This window comes from Vulpes vulpes, chromosome 13, assembly GCF_048418805.1.
Source record: "Vulpes vulpes isolate BD-2025 chromosome 13, VulVul3, whole genome shotgun sequence".
Lineage (NCBI taxonomy): Eukaryota > Metazoa > Chordata > Mammalia > Carnivora > Canidae > Vulpes > Vulpes vulpes.
In genome coordinates, this window is record NC_132792.1 from 140,690,570 (window position 1) to 140,710,827 (window position 20,258).

General features: G+C 36.9%; 1 pseudogene; it reads right to left on the reverse strand.

The window, feature by feature from the left end:
• Positions 1-9,082: 9,082 nt before the first annotated feature.
• Positions 9,083-10,194, reverse strand: LOC112921752 (mitochondrial fission regulator 1 pseudogene; annotated as a pseudogene).
• Positions 10,195-20,258: the final 10,064 nt, after the last annotated feature.

Here is a 20,258-nt window from a genome sequence, read left to right on the forward strand (position 1 = left end):
GCCGCAATAGACTGTCCTAGAGTGGATACCTAACCAAGCTGGGAAAGTAAAATTCTCTCTCGAAAAAATTCAGAATTGGGATGGAGATTCTAGTTCAGTCTGACAACTGCATAGTTGACAATGGTAGCAATGCAATCTAATGGATAAACCAACAAAAGTCTTTTCAAAGAATGATATGAGAACAATGAGATTAATGAAGTTTACTTCATAAAACTAGAAAAGTTGCTCATCAAAACACTATACTGGGAAAATGAATAGACATGCCACAGATCAGAAAATAGTCACGACACACACATTTAACAAGGACTGGAATATAGAACATATAAATAACTCTAAATAGTTAAAAAAAATAATGTAACTATTTAGAGTTAAGCAGAAACTGACTGAGAAAGATATATGAATATCCAATAAGTATATGAAAATATGTTGAACATCATTAGTCATCAGGGAAATGCAAATTAAAACCATGGTAAGCTATACTAGACACTTATTAGATTCATTAAAATTTAAAAGATTAAGTGTAATGGTTAATTTTATATGTCAACTTGGCTAAGATACGGTGCCCATTCGTCTGGTCAAACACCAGTCTAGATGTTCCTGTGAAAGAATTTTTAGATATAATTAACATTGAAATAAGTAGACTTTGCGTAAAGCATATTATTCTCCATACTATGGCGAACCTCATGTAATCAGTTGAGGGCCTTACAAAGCAAAGACTGACATTACCCAAAAGAGAATTCTCCTTAAGAGTGCAACACAGGAATTCTACTTGAATTTCCAGACTGTTGCCCTGAAGAATTTAGACTTGACATCAATTTCTACCTGAATTTCCAGCTTGCTGGCCTGCCCTGAAGATTTCAGGTATCCCAGCCTCCACAGTCCCTTAAAATCTTTCTCTGTTTCTGTCCCTGTCTCTCTTATTTGTAAAACTGAATCCCTGATGTTCTCTCACTTTCCTTCTCAATTTTGCAAGGAATAGGGAGATTGAGAAAGAGAGAGAGAAAAAGAGAGAAACAGAACCAGTATGTATCATTGATTACCAAATGTTCACAAAGACTGGAATAAATGAAACTCTCATAATTGCTGATGGGAGTGTAAAACGTTATACCCACTTTGGAAACCAATCTGGCAGTTTTACATAAACACAAATGTACCCTATAATCTAGCAATCCACTTCTAGCTTTTACGTAAGAGAAATGAACAAAAGTGTACACAAAATACTTGCACAGGAATGTCCATAGCCACTTTATTCATAATACAAAAAAAAAAAAAAAAACGGAAAATAATGCAAATTTCCATCAGCAAGAGATGGGATAAGGTTAAACAGGTGGTGGTATCTCCACATAATGGAATGCTATTCATTAGTAGAAAGTAATGAACTACTGATACTTTCGATAACATGGATGAATCTCAAAAACATGTAGAAGGGAAAAAAGGCACAAAAGAATACATATTGTGTGACTCTAATTATATAAAGTCCTATAAGGAACTATCTAAAAGGAAAGTAATCAAGAATCATAGCTGAGGGAAAGGGAGTAGCAAAGATTACCTGAGAAGGTGCATAAATAACAAAGCTTTCTGTAGCAGTAGAGTGGGATGAGTGACACAGGTATATCTGTCCTAAAAAGTCATTGAACTGTCCATATAATCATGTGCATTTTGACAAATACAACTTATATCCCAATATAACTTATATCCCAGCAATAAAAAAATGAAAATATGCTGGGACGGAATAGATAATTCCCAACAATATTTTTGGGGTCTATGTTTATTTTCTGCATATATTTGTTATCTATTATATACTCATCATCTTATTATAAATGCTACTTTTATTCTATATGACAATCCCATGGAGAAAATATTGTTACTATCGTTTCACTAAGATAAAAACAAGCTTAGAACCATTCCATAACTTACCCAAGCACCCACAGAGCTCAAATGTGTTTAATTTCAAAGCTCTTTCAATTATGAGGCACAGCATGGACAACAGTGGTCCTCTATTAATATTTCAGTTACACAATTAGTTCCCTGGCTGAAAAAAATCAGGTTTTCTTTTTTTTTTTTTTTTAATTTTTTTTTTTTTTTTTTTTAATGATAGTCATACAGAGAGACAGGCAGAGACACAGGCAGAGGGAGAAGCAGGCTCCATGCACCAGGAGCCTGATGTGGGATTCGATCCCGGGTCTCCAGGATCACGCCCTGGGCCAAAGGCAGGCGCCAAACCGCTGCGCCACCCAGGGATCCCAAAAATCAGGTTTTCATCTTGCATTCTTCTTTTCTTGAGAAATATTACAATTGTACAACCATATAACTGTACTAACAATCATTAAATAAAGAGATGACATGACTTCCTTCAGTCACTGGAAACATCGATTTTTAAAACTTTTCCTAACAAGAGACTCACTAAACCCTCAAACCACTCCCTTTTATTTTGTCTTTAGACATTGGAAAAAAATAGCTAACAAGGGAAGTCAATGAAATGCAAATCTCATATATTTGAATGCAGCTATTATCATATCTTTCAGTTTTCTTATCAGGAGAAATAATGATATTCCTTTTCTCTTTTTCTTCTTGAGGTTACATTATTTAAATGTGACTGCTTCGTATCCATTTACCTTCCCTAACACAACTTAAACGAACAAATTAAAACACACACACACAGAATTATGTCCTCTGTGTGTGCCTTCTTCCAAAAAAATTTAGTTCCATAACTTAAAGCGGCGTCCTACCTAATTTTTCTCTCCCTCCTCCTAAAAACACGTGGACTAATATCTGGACTTTATGTGTCCTGGATGTACTAACATCACATTATATTATATCACACACTAAATATCCATTTCAGATTGGATTTATTAATTTCCAGCTTATGTATTACATATTTCATACTATCTACATGATCACGTTAGTAATCAAGAAACAGTTACTTTCAAAATTGACTTTCTGATGTTCCCTCATTTTCCTCCATTCCATATAGATAGATGATAGATAGATAGATAGATATCTTTGACATGTGTTAGAACTAATTTAATAATGTTTTAAGAACATAATATCACAGACTTAGAGAGCTCAGAGCTGCTTTATTTCCTATAGCTTTCAACAAAGCTGAGGGTAAAAAACAAACAAAAAAAAGATCTGAAATCACAATTGTCCCCCAACCTCACCTCCAATTCCAATGTACTATCAAGGACTCAAACTTTGGTTGCATTTAGCCACAGTCTGGCTATGAAGGAGAGGAGAGTCGCTTAAGATAAACAGTAAACAGTTTGGTAAATCATTCTGCTTTTTAAGCCAGACATAAATCACTACTTTCAAGGATCCTCAATAAACACAACTGTCAATCAAAAGTGATCAGATTGTTTTCATTCCAATAATTAATTTGAATGCCTAAATTAGGTAAAATTTATTTTAGCATGCTATGGAAACCCAGAAAAAGAAATGGTCACACTGTCTATGAGCTGAAGCCACAGGGAAAAATATTCAGGGAAAAGATCGTTATTTGATAAAGATCACAGGGAGAGTTATTGTCAGTTTACTTCTCTGTTTCTTTCCTAGATGTCTCCTCACTAAAGTCAAACGGAAGAAGCTTAAGATTTGAGTTGGTCTGGTGCCACAGCCTCTATGGCTTCTTCGGCTTCCCCTGCATCTGTGCCTTTTTGAGAGTGAACCCTGGCCAGAGAACACTCACTTGTTCTTTCATGTTCCCAATTGTGTCTAATAGGTGATATGGAAGCAGAATAGCGTGACTTTCTCTGGCTATTACTCAATACCTGTGCATGATGACAACATTCATAAAGCACAGGGTGGGATATATTTTACATGCTCTTGAAGGAGTGTTTTCCACTTACATATTACTGGGAAAGAAGCAAGGAAGAAAGGCCAAGAGGTAAACAATCTTTCTCTGTAAGCAAAACACAGTTGGAGGTGATGCAAAGCAAAAGAATGTTTCTTTAGCCCATACCCGGAAGCCTACCATTTAAAATGTAAATTTTCTGTAATATTGTCATGGTATATTTTATTTAGACTTGGCTTAGCGCTATTGGGTAATAGGGTAATAGTCTAAATATTGAGTTACTGAAATGCTGTTTAAATTAGAGGAAGCCTGCTTCAAAGAATGAGAGCCTTCAAATGGTAGAAACAGAGTAACTGTATTAAAGCTCCCAACTTTGGGGAATTTAACACCAAATTGATGCAGCGCTCCCTTTTCTCATATTAATTCTCTTTATTATTTACAAGGTTATATACATCATAAATATTCTCAAGTAACTTGAGGTTGTAACATTGGCTTTCTGTGACATGGAGAACTAGAAATCCCTCTGGATTTCATTTTATTCAATTATACTATGAGAAGTTTTAGAGAAGGCTACATAATTCCTCGTCTCACACCTGACTCCGAAATTAACTTAATATCTACGTATTCTGGGCACCTGGGTGGCCCAGTGGTTGAGCATCTGCCTTTAGCTCAGGTCGTGAACCCAGGGTCCTGGGATCGAGTCCCACATCAGGTTCTCCACAGGGAAACTGCTTCTCCCTCTGCCTATGTCTCTGCCTCTCTGTGTCTCTCATGAATAAATAAATAAAATCTTTAAAAAATATATCTACGTATCCCGTGGTAACAATATAGTTCTTTGTTTTTCAGATGGTTTAACGGGCATAAGAGACTGGGGATAAGAAGCTCAAAAAGATTTACCTTGTCATAGTGTTATAGGAAACATTACACAGTGTTTTTTATCTTGGTAGTTGTGGTAGACAGAATCATGTACCCCACCTCCTCAAAGTTGTCCAAGTCCTAATTACTGGAATCTGCCCTACATTGCATAACAAAGACTGCAGAGGAATAAAGGTTGCTAATCATCTGACCTTAAAATAAAGACCATCTTGGATTATCCAATGTAATCATTGTAGTCCTTGTGTGTATGTGAAAGAAGGAGGCAGAACAGTCAGTGTCAAAATGATGCAATGTGAGAAACACTCAACGAGCTATTACTGGCCTTGAAGATAGAAAGAACCTAGGAAGCAGGAAGAGGCAAGAAAAGTTATTCTCCCACAGAGCTTCCAGAGAGGAAGGCACACCTTGATTTTAGCCCAATGTGACCATTTAGGACTTCCAAGCTGTAGGCTTATAAGAGAATAAATTTATTAATGAGTTACAAACAAAATAAATTCGTTAATAAATTGCCACTAAATTGGAAGTAATCTTATTACAGTAGTAATAGGAAACTACTAACATAGTAGTTAATGAGGACAAGAGACAAATAGATTGGGAGTAATAGGCCCACATCCTAAACTGGAAAGTAGGCATATAAATTACCTAACTTAGATATATACAAATGGTTCACCACTCATAATGGTTCAAGTTAATGATTTTTCTTTTTTAAAAAAATATTTTATTTATTTATTCATGAGAGACAGACAGAGGGACAGAGACATAGGCAGAGGGAGAAGCAGGAAGCCTGATGCAGGATTTGACCCCAGGACCCCGGGATCACGCCCTGAGCCAAAGGCAGACACTCAACCACTGAGTCACCCAGATGTCCCCAACTTAATGATTTTTCAACTTTATGATGGTGCATTCAGTAAACATTGTACTTCAGATTTTGAATTTTGAACTTTTCCTGAGTGATGCTCTCTTGTGATGCTGGGCAGCTGTAGTGAGCTGCAGCTCCCAGACATAACCTCATTTTATTTTAAGTCAAGGAAGATATGTACATATGTACAACAAATTGTATAGTGCAGGGGTGCCTGGGTGGCTCAGTCAGTTACAAGTCTGTCTTTGGCTCAGGTCATAATCCTAGAGTCCTGGGATGGAGCCCTGCACCAAGCTCCCTGCTCAGTGGGGAGTCTGCTTCTCCCGCTCCCTCATCCTGCAATGAGCTCTCTCTCTCTCTGTCTCTCTCTCTGTCAAATAAATAAATAAATAAAATATTTTTAAAAAAATCATATAGTGCATTTTGAGCTCAGTCTCTTTCTAGTATATGTTAATGTTTTGGTCTTTTTTGGACCTGTTTGTGGCATCCCACATAGACTGGCAGGGTGTGTGCTTCCTGTTTCAAGGGCCTTATTATTTATTTGTCTTAGGTCTTATCTCACACATTTGCTTTAAGTATAGTCTTTAAGTTCATGTAATCATCATTGAATTTCTTCAGAGATTTTTCTCCTTTTTTGAATTTTCTCTGCAAATACTGGCTGTGGAGTTGATTAACTATCTTCCTTACCTGTATGCTCACTCTCTGCTATATCTGTCAGGATCAACTCTAGTCTATTGTGAATAAATTGGAGGAGATTTTTAAAAAAGAATGTATAACTTCTTTCTTGGAATTAAAATTGAAGAAGAAAGTTTCTATGTTTATTGCAGCACTATTTTTTAAAAATATTTTATTTATTTATTCATGAGAGACGCAGAGAGAGAGGGACAGAGACATAGGCAGAGGGAAAAGCAGGCTCCCTGTGGGAAGCCTGATGTAGGACTTGATCCCAGGACCCTGGGATCACACCCTGAGCCAAAGGCAGATGCTCAACCACTGAGCCACCCAGGCATCCTTATTGCAGCACTATTTATAATAGCTAAGGTATGGAGGCAACTCAGGTGTCCATCGATAGATGAAGGGATAAAGAAGATGTGTACATATACACAATGGAGTATTACTCAGCCATAAAAAGGAGAACTTGCCATTTGTGACAACATGGCTGGACCTAGAGGATATTATGCTAAGTGAAATAAATCTGACAGAGAAAGACAAATATCATATGATTTCACTTATATATGGAATCTAAAAACTGGGGACCCATGCCACTGCCTGCTTTTCTTCCGACTCTCCTCCATAATCAGGGTTGTGGGATCAAGCCCCCTGTTGGGCTCTGCACTCAGCATGGATTCTGCTTATCCCTCTCCCTCTGCTCTTCTCCCCCACCCCTTTGCATGCTCTCTCTCTCTTTCTCTCAAAAAAAGTGTGTACATACACATGTATGTGTGTGTGTGTGCGTGTGTGTGTTACATATGAAAATCAGTCTGCATTTTCATCAATTTGGGGGACCAGAAGTCAGTAGAATTGAAAGAATTCTGGCAGCAAACGGTCTTCTCTAGATATTTTCTTAAAGCAGTTAATTCAACCTATTTAAGCCATATGGGTTCCTGGACCCCATTAGGCAGAATCCTGGTGTCCACAAAATACTGAGTGAATATTGAAGGACTATGGAATCAGAAGAAGTGAACTTCAGGACGGAAGGGAGGGATATACTACCAGGATTACTTTTACTGCATTTAGGAGAGGGAGAAAACAGTCCTAAAACCTGCACTAATTATGAACACTGATTACAAACATAGGACCACCCATGGGAAACTGACTATAAATTTGTTTTCATTATAACTTCAGTGTTTCGTGGGTCTTTGTTTTGTTTTGTTTTGTTTTGTTTTGTTTCTTTGGAGGGGCTGCAGTGTGAACAGTTTAGGTAAAGGGTGGGTGTGGAAATATTTATAAAGGAACATAAATAAAATGAGTTCTTACGTAACTTCCTCTGAATGAATCTTGCTAATGTTTTCTTGGCTTCTAAGCAATCTTTATCAAACTAGGAAGTGGTCAGCCAGACCTGGGGGAGACAAGACAATCAGTGGGTTTGTAAACAACCCTATGTAAATCAGTAGGGGACTTATACAATTTCTTCTTCTTCTTTTTCTTTTTCTTTTCCCAAGGAAAACGTAAGTTTGCTTTATTTCAAAACAGTAATTTCTTCCATTGGAGCAGTGGCCAAAATTCAATACTAATACAAATATAAATTCCTTAGGAGGTCAGAATATGTAATTCAGGCAAAATTTCTGAATTTTTTTAAAGGCAGAATTTTTAAATCATCAATTAGAAACAATGTAATCAACATATGTAAAATAAGTCACAGTTCAAATTTAAGCTGAATAACATTTGCTAATATTGAGAACATTGCACATATTTTCAATAACTTAGATGTCTACCTATCTCCACTTCTTTTTGCTAGATTTAAATAAATCCAAGTATTTACTCATGGTAGGAGATTCTGGCATTAACTATAGCTGAGTTTAACAGAAATACAGAAAACCATAAAGATTTATCAAACATTCACGAATGATCACTTAATAGCAATTCCTCAGAAGCTCTCAATGAGAAAAGCTGTTCTCCAAATAGCACCTAAGGTTTGCTGTATAATGTAATTCAACAGAACAGCACTCTGACCAATGATAAACAACTTACAGGAAATTCTTTCGCCTATTCAATGTTTCACTATAAAGCTACTATATTCAACCAATATTAAAAATTTTAAAACCCTATTATGCTGCCATTTCCCATTAAGTATTAATTTTGCAATGAGTCATCTTTATGATGCCATTTATTCAACTGGAAAAAAAAAAGATGGCACATTCTGGTTTTCACTTGTTACAGTGAAAAATCAAATTATTGAATTAAATCTATATGAAACCTACATTTTTTTTTTCTCAATCTGAACAGCACTAAAGTGAAAGCAGCTTTCATAGTCTTGGCTTCCCTTTAAATGAAAGCATTATGGAATTTTCAGCAGTAAACATTATCTGGTTCCTACTTGAACCCCATCTCCCAAGGAAATGAGATAGAAAATCCAAGGTAAAAGCCTTATTCAAGGCAAAAGGTTCCAATCCTAAATATTTCACTCCAACAACCTGTGTTCCATCACTGAGTAGTAAATGATTACTGACAACTAATGATGGTAACAGTACTACCCTCACTGATGTCATTATTAAATTTTACATACTATGTTATACCTAAATATATGCATATAAAACATTTGCACAGATAAATTAGTGTTAGGAATTAAAAACTCACAACTACAAATGTCCTTTCTTCTGAAATCTATATAAATGTTTTCAAGCCTAGAAACCTAAACATTATGACTACACATTAGAAACATGCTATCTCTGAATACACATTATGGAAAACTTCAGAACTAATCTCATAAAATAAGAGAAACCCCACAAACTTAGGGTGCTTTTGTTATTGCTGAATCTAATTAGACTTAAAAGGATACCACTGAATACTAAATTCAGGTATTTACTAAATACTGTTGATTTCTACTAGCCAACAGCCCTAACCAACCAACAGCTGGAACAAGGATAGTTTTTCTCGGCTCACTGTCTATTAGGAAGTTGAAACATTTTCAATTAAAGCCTTCATTTTTCCTGTAGACTTCAGCATGTGTGGCCCAAACAACACTGTTTCTGAGGTGACCTCAGATGCAGGTTTTGGAATTCCTTTTTCAAATTCACCTTGACTATCGCTTCGATATCGATAAGCAAATTTCTTTTTCAGAGCCTCTGCTATGAGGGCAGCAGGGTAGCCCTCATAGCATCCACCGGTTTGGGCTTTATATCTTGTTCTGACCTTTTTTTACTGACTGCAGTTTTACACTATTCATATCTTTAAGGATCTCTAGCATTTTTGGCATATCAGATTTCTTTGGACTGCTCTTAACCAGTCTTTCCAGCACAAGCTTTTTTCTCTCTTCGCCCTTTTATCAAGTCAACAGAAGACACACTTTGGTGGAGCCCTGATGGGGGGAGGGGTGGGGGAGGTGTCGGAGGCTGGGGGGACAGAGGGTGGTGCTGCAGCCACAGATGTGGTAGGTTCTAAATCACCTGCAGTGAGATTTTGCTGTTCTTGCAGGGTCACAATTTTGGCAATCTGTGTTCTGAGAGCAGCAAAGTTCATTTTCAAGGGCACAGATCTTCCGCAATACTTCCTCATTTGCTAGTGCGGTCTTCTGTTGAGGCTCTTCTGGAGACAGACTTGGTAAGGAAAACTGTCTGCTTGGCTGCTTCTCAAAGAAAGGAATGTCATCCTGAAGGGGTTGCCTTGGTCTGATGTCTGTCCTTCGTCTCGTTGAACACTCTCCTTCTTTAGCTAACCCATCCAACATCAGCAAAAGACACCACTGCCTCTTCTCCTGGATGGCTGGGGCTCTGTTGTAGGTAAGCTGAAACCAAATTCTTGGACCAATATTAAAAATTGGTCTTGGACACTGGATCAGAGATAAGTTAGTACCAATTTTTCTTACGATACTTCGAGATGAACCATATGGCTTCCCAGACCAGAGTACCGATTGCATGCTTACTCCAACCAGTTGAAAAACCATCCTAATTAGTCGCTTAATCCAGCCAAACATTTAGATGGCAAAGTGTCTCCAAATTTGCATTTCAAGTACTTCAGGCATATATAGCAGCACATGGTCCAATAAGCACACTCTGCCTCGTGGCAGCCAGGTGCCTTCTTGAGCTGCTCCAGCTTCCAGCTTGGCTCTCCCAGGGAGATACTGACTTATACAATTTCTTAGACTTGAAAAGTTTCTTATCATATCTCAGCCTCTCCCGACCTTTTCATTTTCCTTTACCCTGAATTCATTGATGCAATTAGGTATGCACACAAATTAAGAGTTTGAAACACTCAAGAGCAGTTTAGTAAGAAAGTAGAGGTTTTCAACCCTACATAAAATGTCTGCCATGTAGATGAAGCTAAGCAGAGGAGAAATATAATAATAATGCTTTGTTAAAAATATGATTCTTCCTAGATTGATCCTAAAATTGCCATTTATAAATTGCCCACTTTAATTACGGGTGAGTACAGTGGGATACTTCAGTGAATAAAGTAGCAAACCCTAGAGGTGTGGTCCACCAATTCCCTAGTCCACATTACCTTTGGACAATCTTTAATGAGATTTTGAGGATTTTGATATTGTTCAGAGTCTTGCACATCTGCCCCCCTCCCCTGCCAAAACTCTTGCCCACTTTTTAGATTACAAGGACTGTGTAGATAACCCATTCAATGGTCCATGATTTTCAGTACTACTCCATTTCAGTCACCATCTTCTCCTTTCCTAGGCAACCGTTATCATCGTTTAGCTCTGTACTAGCTCATAAAATTTAACCCATGATCTTTTCCACTAACTTCTATACTTTTCTTTCCCACCTTAACTTATACTTCATTACATTCCTACTGCATTCAAGCTTAATTCCTTATTCCTCAATTTTATTTCAATCTTTTGAATTTTCTTTCTTTCTGATCACACATTCTTATCACCCAGAGTTAACTTTTCCCAATATTTTGGTATATAATATCAAATATCTTAACTTGAACAGAAATTTTGTTTCTTTTTTATGAACTCAAACCCATGAATTCTTTATTGCTTATAATTTTAAATCTTTTAAAAATATATTTTATTTATTTACTCATGAGAGACACACAGAGAGAGGCAGAGACATAGGCAGAGGGAGAAGCAGGCTCCATGCAGGGAGCCTGATGTGGGACTCGATCCCAGAACCCCGGGATAACGCCCTGAGCCAAAGGCAGATGTTCAACCACTGAGCCACCCAGGCATCCCTATAATTTTAAATTTTGATGAAAACTCCCTCACTATAAAGTCTACATCCTATCCTATACAAAGCTAATTATATAGCTTTTCATTTCACAATTGGGCCTTCAGTACAATCAGGAATTGACTGAGAGAAAACTCTTTAATAAGCCAATAGCTGAGAAGCAGCAGAGAGTGAGGTGGCACAGGCTAGGCAGATTAACAGGACATCAGTTGGCTCACTCCCCACCCTCTGCAACCATCCTTCCTTTAGCAAAACCCCTACCTTAATTTCAGATGAGAAATTTTTACTTTCTTAAAACAAAAGATAATTCTTTAAAATGAACCAATCATCAAATGAAAAGAATTTGTAGAAATGAAACACCTGATGCTGACAATAATGAATTCAGTATGTGTAGAAAACTGAACTCAAGAAATTTTTCTGGAAAGTAGAATAAAAGATATGTGAGGAAAATGGGAAATAAAAGATGAAAGAATTAGAGAAATCCAGGAGATCTAATTTTAATAAATAGGAGGTTTGCAAAGAGAAAAACAACAACAATATAGGGAAATTTTGCTTTACACATTTTAAATTATACATAAAATATCTGACAGTATAAAGAGGTTAATGGGTACCAACCTAAAAAGTGAGAACAGACACAAACCATAGTGTTATGAAATTCTGGAATTTCATAGTGATGAAGTGATGAAGAATGAAGTAATGGAGAAGAGAACCTAAAGGTTTCCAGAGATAAGGTGAAAAGTTAAGTCATAATTAAAATCAAACAAAATCGGGGCACCTGAGTAGCTCAGTTGGTTAGGCATCTGGCCCTTGGTGTCAGCTCTGGTCATGATCTCAGGATTGTGAGATTGAGCCCTTCATTGGGCTTCATGCTCTAAGCTCCTGAGCTCCATGCTCATCACTAAGTCTGTTTGAGAGTCTCTCTTTTCTCTCCCTCTGCCATCCACCACCAGCCTCCTGCTGTCTCCACTGCTCATTCTCTCTAAATAAATAATTTTTAGAAGAAAAAAAATCAGATTGCATTAGGCTTCTCAGAAAGAGCATTAGATACCAGGAATCAGTGGAAATGTACCTGTTAACTTCCAAGAGAAGGCTATTTCCAAGATGAAATTCTATAGTAGCCAAAGTCCAATATTTCCAAGATGAAATTCTATAGTAGCCAAAGTCCAATCAAATGTGAGGCTAAATAAGGGTTTTTCAGACATGCAAGAACCAAAAAACCAAGCTAAAAAAATGTCTCTGTTAAGTACTCCTTTATCAGAAGCTATTAGACAATTACTATAGTAAAATAAGAACATAAAACAAGAAAGAAGAATATAATGGGTCTTATTAAACTAGATATCCATTATAGCAAAATGACAAAATTCAGTTTTACTTTGATGATAAAGCTTAAAGAGCCAGGATGAGACACTCAGCAGGCCTAGAAGCAACTGCTTGAATTGGAACAAGATAACAAAGGGCTTGGGGGTTGTCTCCAGAAAAAAATGGAATTGAGAGATTATATGACAGGTTGGATATTTTGAAAAATAATATCGATAGCAATTTATTTAGAGACAGTAAAAATTTAATAAATATAATGGAATATTAACAAAAATGAAGCACAGTTATCAGAAAAAAAATCTAAACAAATGAAAAAGCTAAGTAAGTTTGAAAGAAAACCTAAATTTAGGACAAACAAGAAAAGCTAATTAAGCCCTCAATGCTATCCTTCATTTAATCATCAAAGTGATCTTAATTATGTTTCCTCTTCTACAATACCAGTGGTTCTCCAACCTGTGTATCTGTGTGTGCATGACCGATTTGAGAAAAGGAAAATGTTTAGCAATGTTAATTTAAGAATAAAAAGAGGGGTGCCTGGGTGGCTCAGTGGTTGAGCATCTGCCTTTGGCTCAGGGCATGATCCCGGTGTCCCAGGATCAAGTCCTGCATTGGGCTTCCTGGATGGAGCCTGCTTCTCCCTCTGCCTGTGTCTCTGCCTCTCTCTCTCTCTCTGTCTCTTATAAATAAATAAATAAATAAATAAATAAATAAATACTTACTCAAGGAACTCTGAATAATTTGGCAATAATTACAAATCAATTGTTAGCATATTGTCACAATGGATGTCAAATTACATTCATGTATCCAATCAAAGAATAGTTACTGAGCCCTCACTACTATGTGCCAGAGGATATGGGGGATCATGACCAAAGCAATAGAGTCCTTGCTTTTACAGAGTTTTACAGTTCAGTGAATGAAAACAGACCATCAACAAATAAACAAATATGTAGCGACAAGTACTATAAAGGAAATAGAACATAAATTTGGGGAAGTTATTTTATTTAGGGAGTACAGTAAAAGCCTCAATGATTTGGTGAATAGAGACTTGAAAGAAGTTGAGAGTGTCATGTGGGTCATAGGCAAAAAGGAAACCAGTAGAAGATGAAGTCAGAAATGAAGCCATAGATTTGATCATCTAGGGCCTCGTAGGACATGGTGATGACTCTGGATTGATTCTGAATGTGACAGGAGAGTCTCTGGGGACTTTGAATAGAGGTGTGACAAACCCTGATCACACACTGTGGATTTATCTACTTTTTAAAATTCTTACAAATCACAGCCTCTGACATCTCTTCTGTCTGTTTCTGCTTACTTTGTAAAGAGAGGATCTTAATGTTTGTTGATTTAATAGGGCAAGTTTGAGAGGAGAGAAAGAATAGTAGATGGAAATCTTCAGTCCAGATGGAGGACCATTTTGTCTTAATCCACAAACAGCCCAGAATAGAGAAGATTGATTTTCTTTCAGAAACTTATTGCAATTGAGAGAGTTACCCATTTACAAGTCTTTGACTTTATATTGCAAGTGCTAATATTAATATATCTGATGTAAATATGCAAACAGAATATTCATTCCACCTTTCCACCCCTGCTTTAGGTTATATTACAAAGCACTCCTGAGTTGACTGACAATGAAGAGTGTTACACCCAAATTATTTTTTTCTCATGATGTACTAGTTTTTCCATGTGGCAAGAAAGATGATTGATGACATTTCCTGATTACATACTTCCATCTCCAAGACCCAGAAGAGAAATCTTCTCTAGTTCCAATAAAAAGCTCCCAAATGAAAGTCTCAGGTTGGCTTGACCAGGATCACATGTTCATTTTGGCCCAATCACTGCAGCTGGAGGAATGAATGAGTCACTCTAAGAGGCCAAGTACAAATCAGGTACTCAACCCAGCCCTGGGGAGAAGGTACTATGATGGATAGCTGAGCAGGAAGGGCAGGGAAAATGAGACAGATAAAATATATAAGCATCTACTATATATGGTAAACAAAGTTTTTGACAATCTGAAGACTGTCTATGTCTATAGCCTTATCTCCTTTCACTCTAGGATTATATTATACTCCAGAAGTTGATGGAATGCACTTTGAGATAAAGCAGATCTAAGTTTGCATCAGAAATTTGCAATTTACTATTTATGGCTTTAGGTAATTTTTGTAACCTCCCTAAGCCTTAGGTTCATAATTTGTTAAATGTGGCAAATAATTGCGCCAAAGGAAATGATGCAAGAAAAACACTTGGCATGGGGTTTTCTAGGTACCAGGTGTGAGATTTTAGGAAATTGATAAATAGCATCCTTCTTTTCCTCTTAAATTTGTTTAATTTAAAGAGATGCTAAAGAATCATAAAATGGAAATACTTTTAAAAACATGTCAAGTCATTTTTATGCTTAAAACCCTCAGAGATTTCCCATTTCACCTAGAGTAAAAGCCAAAGTCCTTATAGGTCTACACAACCCTAAATTCATCCTTCCCAAGCTCTAGTTTCTGTTACCTCTCTCCCTCATTTCCTATGGCTTCCCCTGTGCTCACTTTACACAGCCACACTGGCTTCATTACTCTTTAAACTTCTAAGAAATCTCCTACCTCAGATCCTTTGTCCTTGCTTTTCCCACTTTTGGCCAAGAGCACTGTAGGCCCATGCATACAGATGGCTTCCTCCTCACTTAAAGAAGAAAATAGACATAGCCTCTGTCCTCACTGCGCTCATAGTCTAGTGAGTAGATGAGCATTAAATGCATAAACAAACAAATATGACATGAGTACAAAGTGTGGTAAGTGTTACTTTAGAAAAAACCTATACTCTTACTCCAACAGAGAATAATGGAGCAGAATTGAAGAGTTTAGAATCATAAACAAAGGAAAAGCCCTATAAGGAAAGGTCATTTAAGCTGGGAATGGTATGCAAATAACACAGTCAGAAAGTACAGAGTTTGTCTAAGACCATTATCCAGCCTGGTAGAGATAGAACAATAATGAAGCATGACCTGAGAGCCAGGTAGACAAGTCATTAGGATCTGGAATGTTCAATCACACCCAGGCACTGGCTGATGCAAGTTTAGGAGCAGAAAATTCGGTAAATGAGGGACTCCAATACAGAGAGAACCAGTCTAATAGGATCAGAGTATAACCAAGAGCAAGATTCATTCAATGCTCTACTGAGAGCTATTCACTGGGCCTTCTCATAATCTTGCAGAGAATGTTCTTAGAATAGAGTGGGGCCCTTTCTTTACCTTTCAATCAGAATGCAAATAAGTAAAGATGATATTATTTTAGAAGTGATCTTAATTCTTTTCAAACTGACTTGTAAACTCTTTTAAAAATAATTCTAGACACAGGAAGTTGCATAAGTAGTACATACAATCCTGTGCAACCTTTGCCTAACACCCCCTAATGGTGACGTCTTATATAAATATCTTACATACACAATATCAAAACCGGAAATTGACATTGGTACAATACTGCTGTGATGGTTAATTTTATGTGCCAACTTGATTGGGTCACAGGATACCCAGATAGCCAGTTCAAAAGTATTTCTGAGCATGTCTGTTTTAGTGTTTCTGGAGGAGATTAGTATTTGAATCAGCACACTGAGTAAAACAGATGATCCTCTCCAACAGAAGTGGGCATTATCTAATTCCTTAAAGGCCAGAATGAAACAAAAAAGTGGAGGAAGGGGGAATTTATCCTCCTTCTTCCTGACTGCATAGTGGAGACAAGGTCCTCATGCCCTCAGTGCTCCTGGTTTTCAGGCCTTCAGATTTGGACTAAAATTGACAGCATTGCTTCCTTTGGTTCTCAGGCCTTCAAACTACACCATTGGCTTTCCTAGGTCTCCAGCATGTATATATTCTGACTCTTTTTCTGAAGAATCCTGACTAAAAGTACAGCTAATTAAATTACATACCTTATTCAGCTTTCACTAGTTTCTCAATGCACTCATTTGCCTGTGTATATTGATGTGTGTGTGTTTACTTCTATGTAATTTTGATACCATAAACAAATTAATGTAGCCACTATTAAAATCAACATATAGAACTACTCATACAACTCAATGTCAAAAAAACCCAATTTGATTAAAAATGTGCTGCTGATCTGAATAGATATTTTTCCAAAGAAGACATACAAATGACCATTGACATATAAGTGTATGAAAAATGTGCTTGATAACACTATTCATTAGGGAAATGCAAATCAAACTCACAAAGAGATATAACCTCACACTTGTTAGAATGGCTCTTATCAAAAAGATAAGAAATAACAAGTGTTGGTAAGGATGTGATGAAAAAAGAAACTTTGTGCACTATTGATGGGAATGTAGATTGGTGAAGCATTATGGAAAACAATATGAAGGTTCCTTAAAAAAATTAAAAATAAAAATGTCATATTATCCAGAAATTCCATTTCTGGATACTTATCCAGAGGGGGAAAAAATACTAACTTAAAAAGATATTTGTAATCCCATGTTCACTGAAGCATTATTTACAATGGCCAAGACATGGGAGCAACCTAAGTGTCTATTGATGGATAAATGAATAAAGAAAATGGAATATACACACACACCCCAAAAATGGAATATTATTCAGCCACAAAACAAGAAAGAAAAATCTGTCATTGGCAACAACATGGATGAACCTTGAGACCATTATACTAAGTGAAATAAGTCAGAGAAAGACAAGTAACATATTATCTCATTTATATATGGAATCTAAAAACAAAACAAAAACAAAAACCACAGACCTCATAGATGCAGAGAACAAATAGGTGGCTGCCAGAGGCAGGTGGCACCCCAGAGGCAGGGGACAGAATATGGGCAAAATGGGTGAAGGGAGTCAAAAGACACAGACTCCACTATTAAATAAACAAGTGACTAAAAAATAAACAAACAAACAAGTGACTGTAGTTAATGCTGTACTGTATATTTGAAAGTTGCTAAGAGAGTAGCACTTAAAAGTTCTCATCACAAGAAAAAAATTTCTAACTATGTGTGGTGATGAAAAATAATACGATAAAACTATCCCAACAGTTTGTAGGAATTCTTTTTTTAAAGATTTTATTTAAAAATAAAATATTTTATTCATTTATTCATAAAAGACAGAGAGAGAGAAAGAGAGAGAGAGAGAGAGGCAGAGACATAGGGAAAAGGAGAAGCAGGCTCCCTGTGGGGAGTCCAATGTGGAACTCAATTCTAGGACCCAGGGATCATGCCCTAAGCCAAAGGCAGATGCTCAACCCCTGAGCCACCAAGGGGCCTCCATCTTGTAGGAATTCTTCATGCTCCTCTTTTATAGTCATACCTCCCCAACACCGTCCCTGCCCTTTAATTTTTTCTCTACCTTCATAGTTTTGTCATGTGGAAAATGTTATGTAAATGGAATCATATAGTATATGGCCTTTTAAGACCGGCTTTTTTCCACTAAGTGTGATGCCCTTGAGATCCATCCAGATTGTTGCATGTATCAATAGTTCATTCATTTTCATTGCTAAGCAGTATCCCATTGCATGGATATACCAGTGTTTGCTTAACCATTCACCCACTGAAAGACATTTCAGTTGCTGCATTTCAAATTTTTTTAAGTAAATCATTTCTAAACTTCAAGTCTTTCACTTCTGTGAATAACTTCCAATCCTCAAGAGTGATAGATTCATTAAAAGTTTTTGAGCAAAGGGGAGTCTGGGTGGTGCAGGTAGTTCAGCACCCAGCTCTTGGTTTTGGCTCAGGTTATGATCTCAGGGTGGTGAGATAGATAGCCCCTGCATTGGGCTCCATGCTTAGGAGTCTGCTTAAGTTTCTCTCTTCTTTTGCCCCTCCCACCTCAAATAAATAAATAAATTTATTTATTAATCCTTTTTTAAAAAGTTTGTGAGCAAGATAAATGCAGTCAAAAGTGGAAGCATCACTTGGGATGTCACTCTGAATACATAGGACTTTACAGGTATGACTTTAAATTCTCTAAGCACTAGTTAGTCGATAGCTTAATCCTAAACTGTGTCAAGTCTCAGGATGCTGTGCAGGGAGTGGACCAGAGAGGGTGGGCATGAGGCAAAGAGGGCTAATACAACTGAAATATTACATAGGACTAAAAAGAGGTATGACGGGGGAAACGTGTGCATATGAGCAGAGTCTCATCTTTCCTGTTTTCACAGGAAACAGGAAAGATGACAACATGGGAGCCATTTACACTTCTCATTTCCCTCAAATGATCAGTGGCTGGACTGTCACTGCCTTTCAATGCCGCACCCCTTTAAATCTGCACTTTATGCCCAGTAATAGCCATTTATGCCCAGTAATAGCCATTTCATTACTGATTTTGCAAAGCCATGTATGGGAAGAAAACAAATGAACAAAGGAAACGCTCTGTGTTATAAAAAATTCAGAAGAATGTGTTCTCTCTTAACTCAATGAAGTTTCTGTATATTTGAAGTTAGCTTTAGCTCACCTTGGGTAAATAACTGACCCCCAACTAGACCTAAAGTTGCTAAACTTGCAGAGAATATTCATATCTTATCATTCTGAAGGCAATGAAATGGGTCAAAAAAATTCCCTGAGGGGTGCCTGGATGGCTCAGTCAGTTAAGTGTCTGACTCTTGAGCTTGGCTCACGTGTTAATCTCAGGGTTGTGAGTTCAAGCCCCAGCATGGAGGCCACTTAAAAAAAAAAAAAAAAAAAAGATCCCTGAATTCCATTTTCACTATTTTATTAAAATATTGTTCTTCCAACTACTGAATAATATCTCTGATGAACATGGATGCGAAAATCCCCAACAAAATATTATCAAATGGAATGCAATATATATTGAAAAATCATTCACCACAAAATCAAGTAGGATTTATTTCCAGGATGCAAGGGTGGCTCAATATTGCAAATCAATGTGATATACCCCATCAATAAGTGAAGGAATAAGAACCATATGATCATTTCAATAGATGTAGAGAAAACATTTGACAAAATACATCTATTCATGGTTAAAGCTCTCAACAAACATACCTCAACATAATAAATGCCACATATAAGGAATTCACAGCTAACGTCATCCTCAATGGTGAAAAACTGAGATCTTTCCTTTTAAGATAAGGAAAAGACATGGATGTCCACTTTTATTCAACCTAGTGTTGGAAATCCTGGCCACAATAATCAGATGAGAAAAAGAAACAAAAGACATTCCCATTGGTAAGGAAGAAGTAAAACTTCTTTGCAGATGACATGATGCTATATATAGAAAAGCCTAAAGATTCCACCAAAAACTACTAGAACTGATAAATGAATTCAGTAAAGCTGGAGGGTATAAAATCAATGTGCAGAAACCCCTTGCATTTCTTTATACACTAATAATAAATAATATAATGAGAAATCAAGAAATAATCCCCAAACAATATGGTACCGGCACAAAAAGACACATAGATCAATAAAACAGGAGTGAAGCCCAGAAACAAACCCACAATTATATGATCAATTAATCTTCAATAAAAGATGCAAGGATATGCAATGAGAGAGGCACCTGGCTGGCTCATGCAACTCTTGATCTCGGGATTGTAAGTTTGAGCCCCATGTTGGGTGTAGAGATAACTTAAAA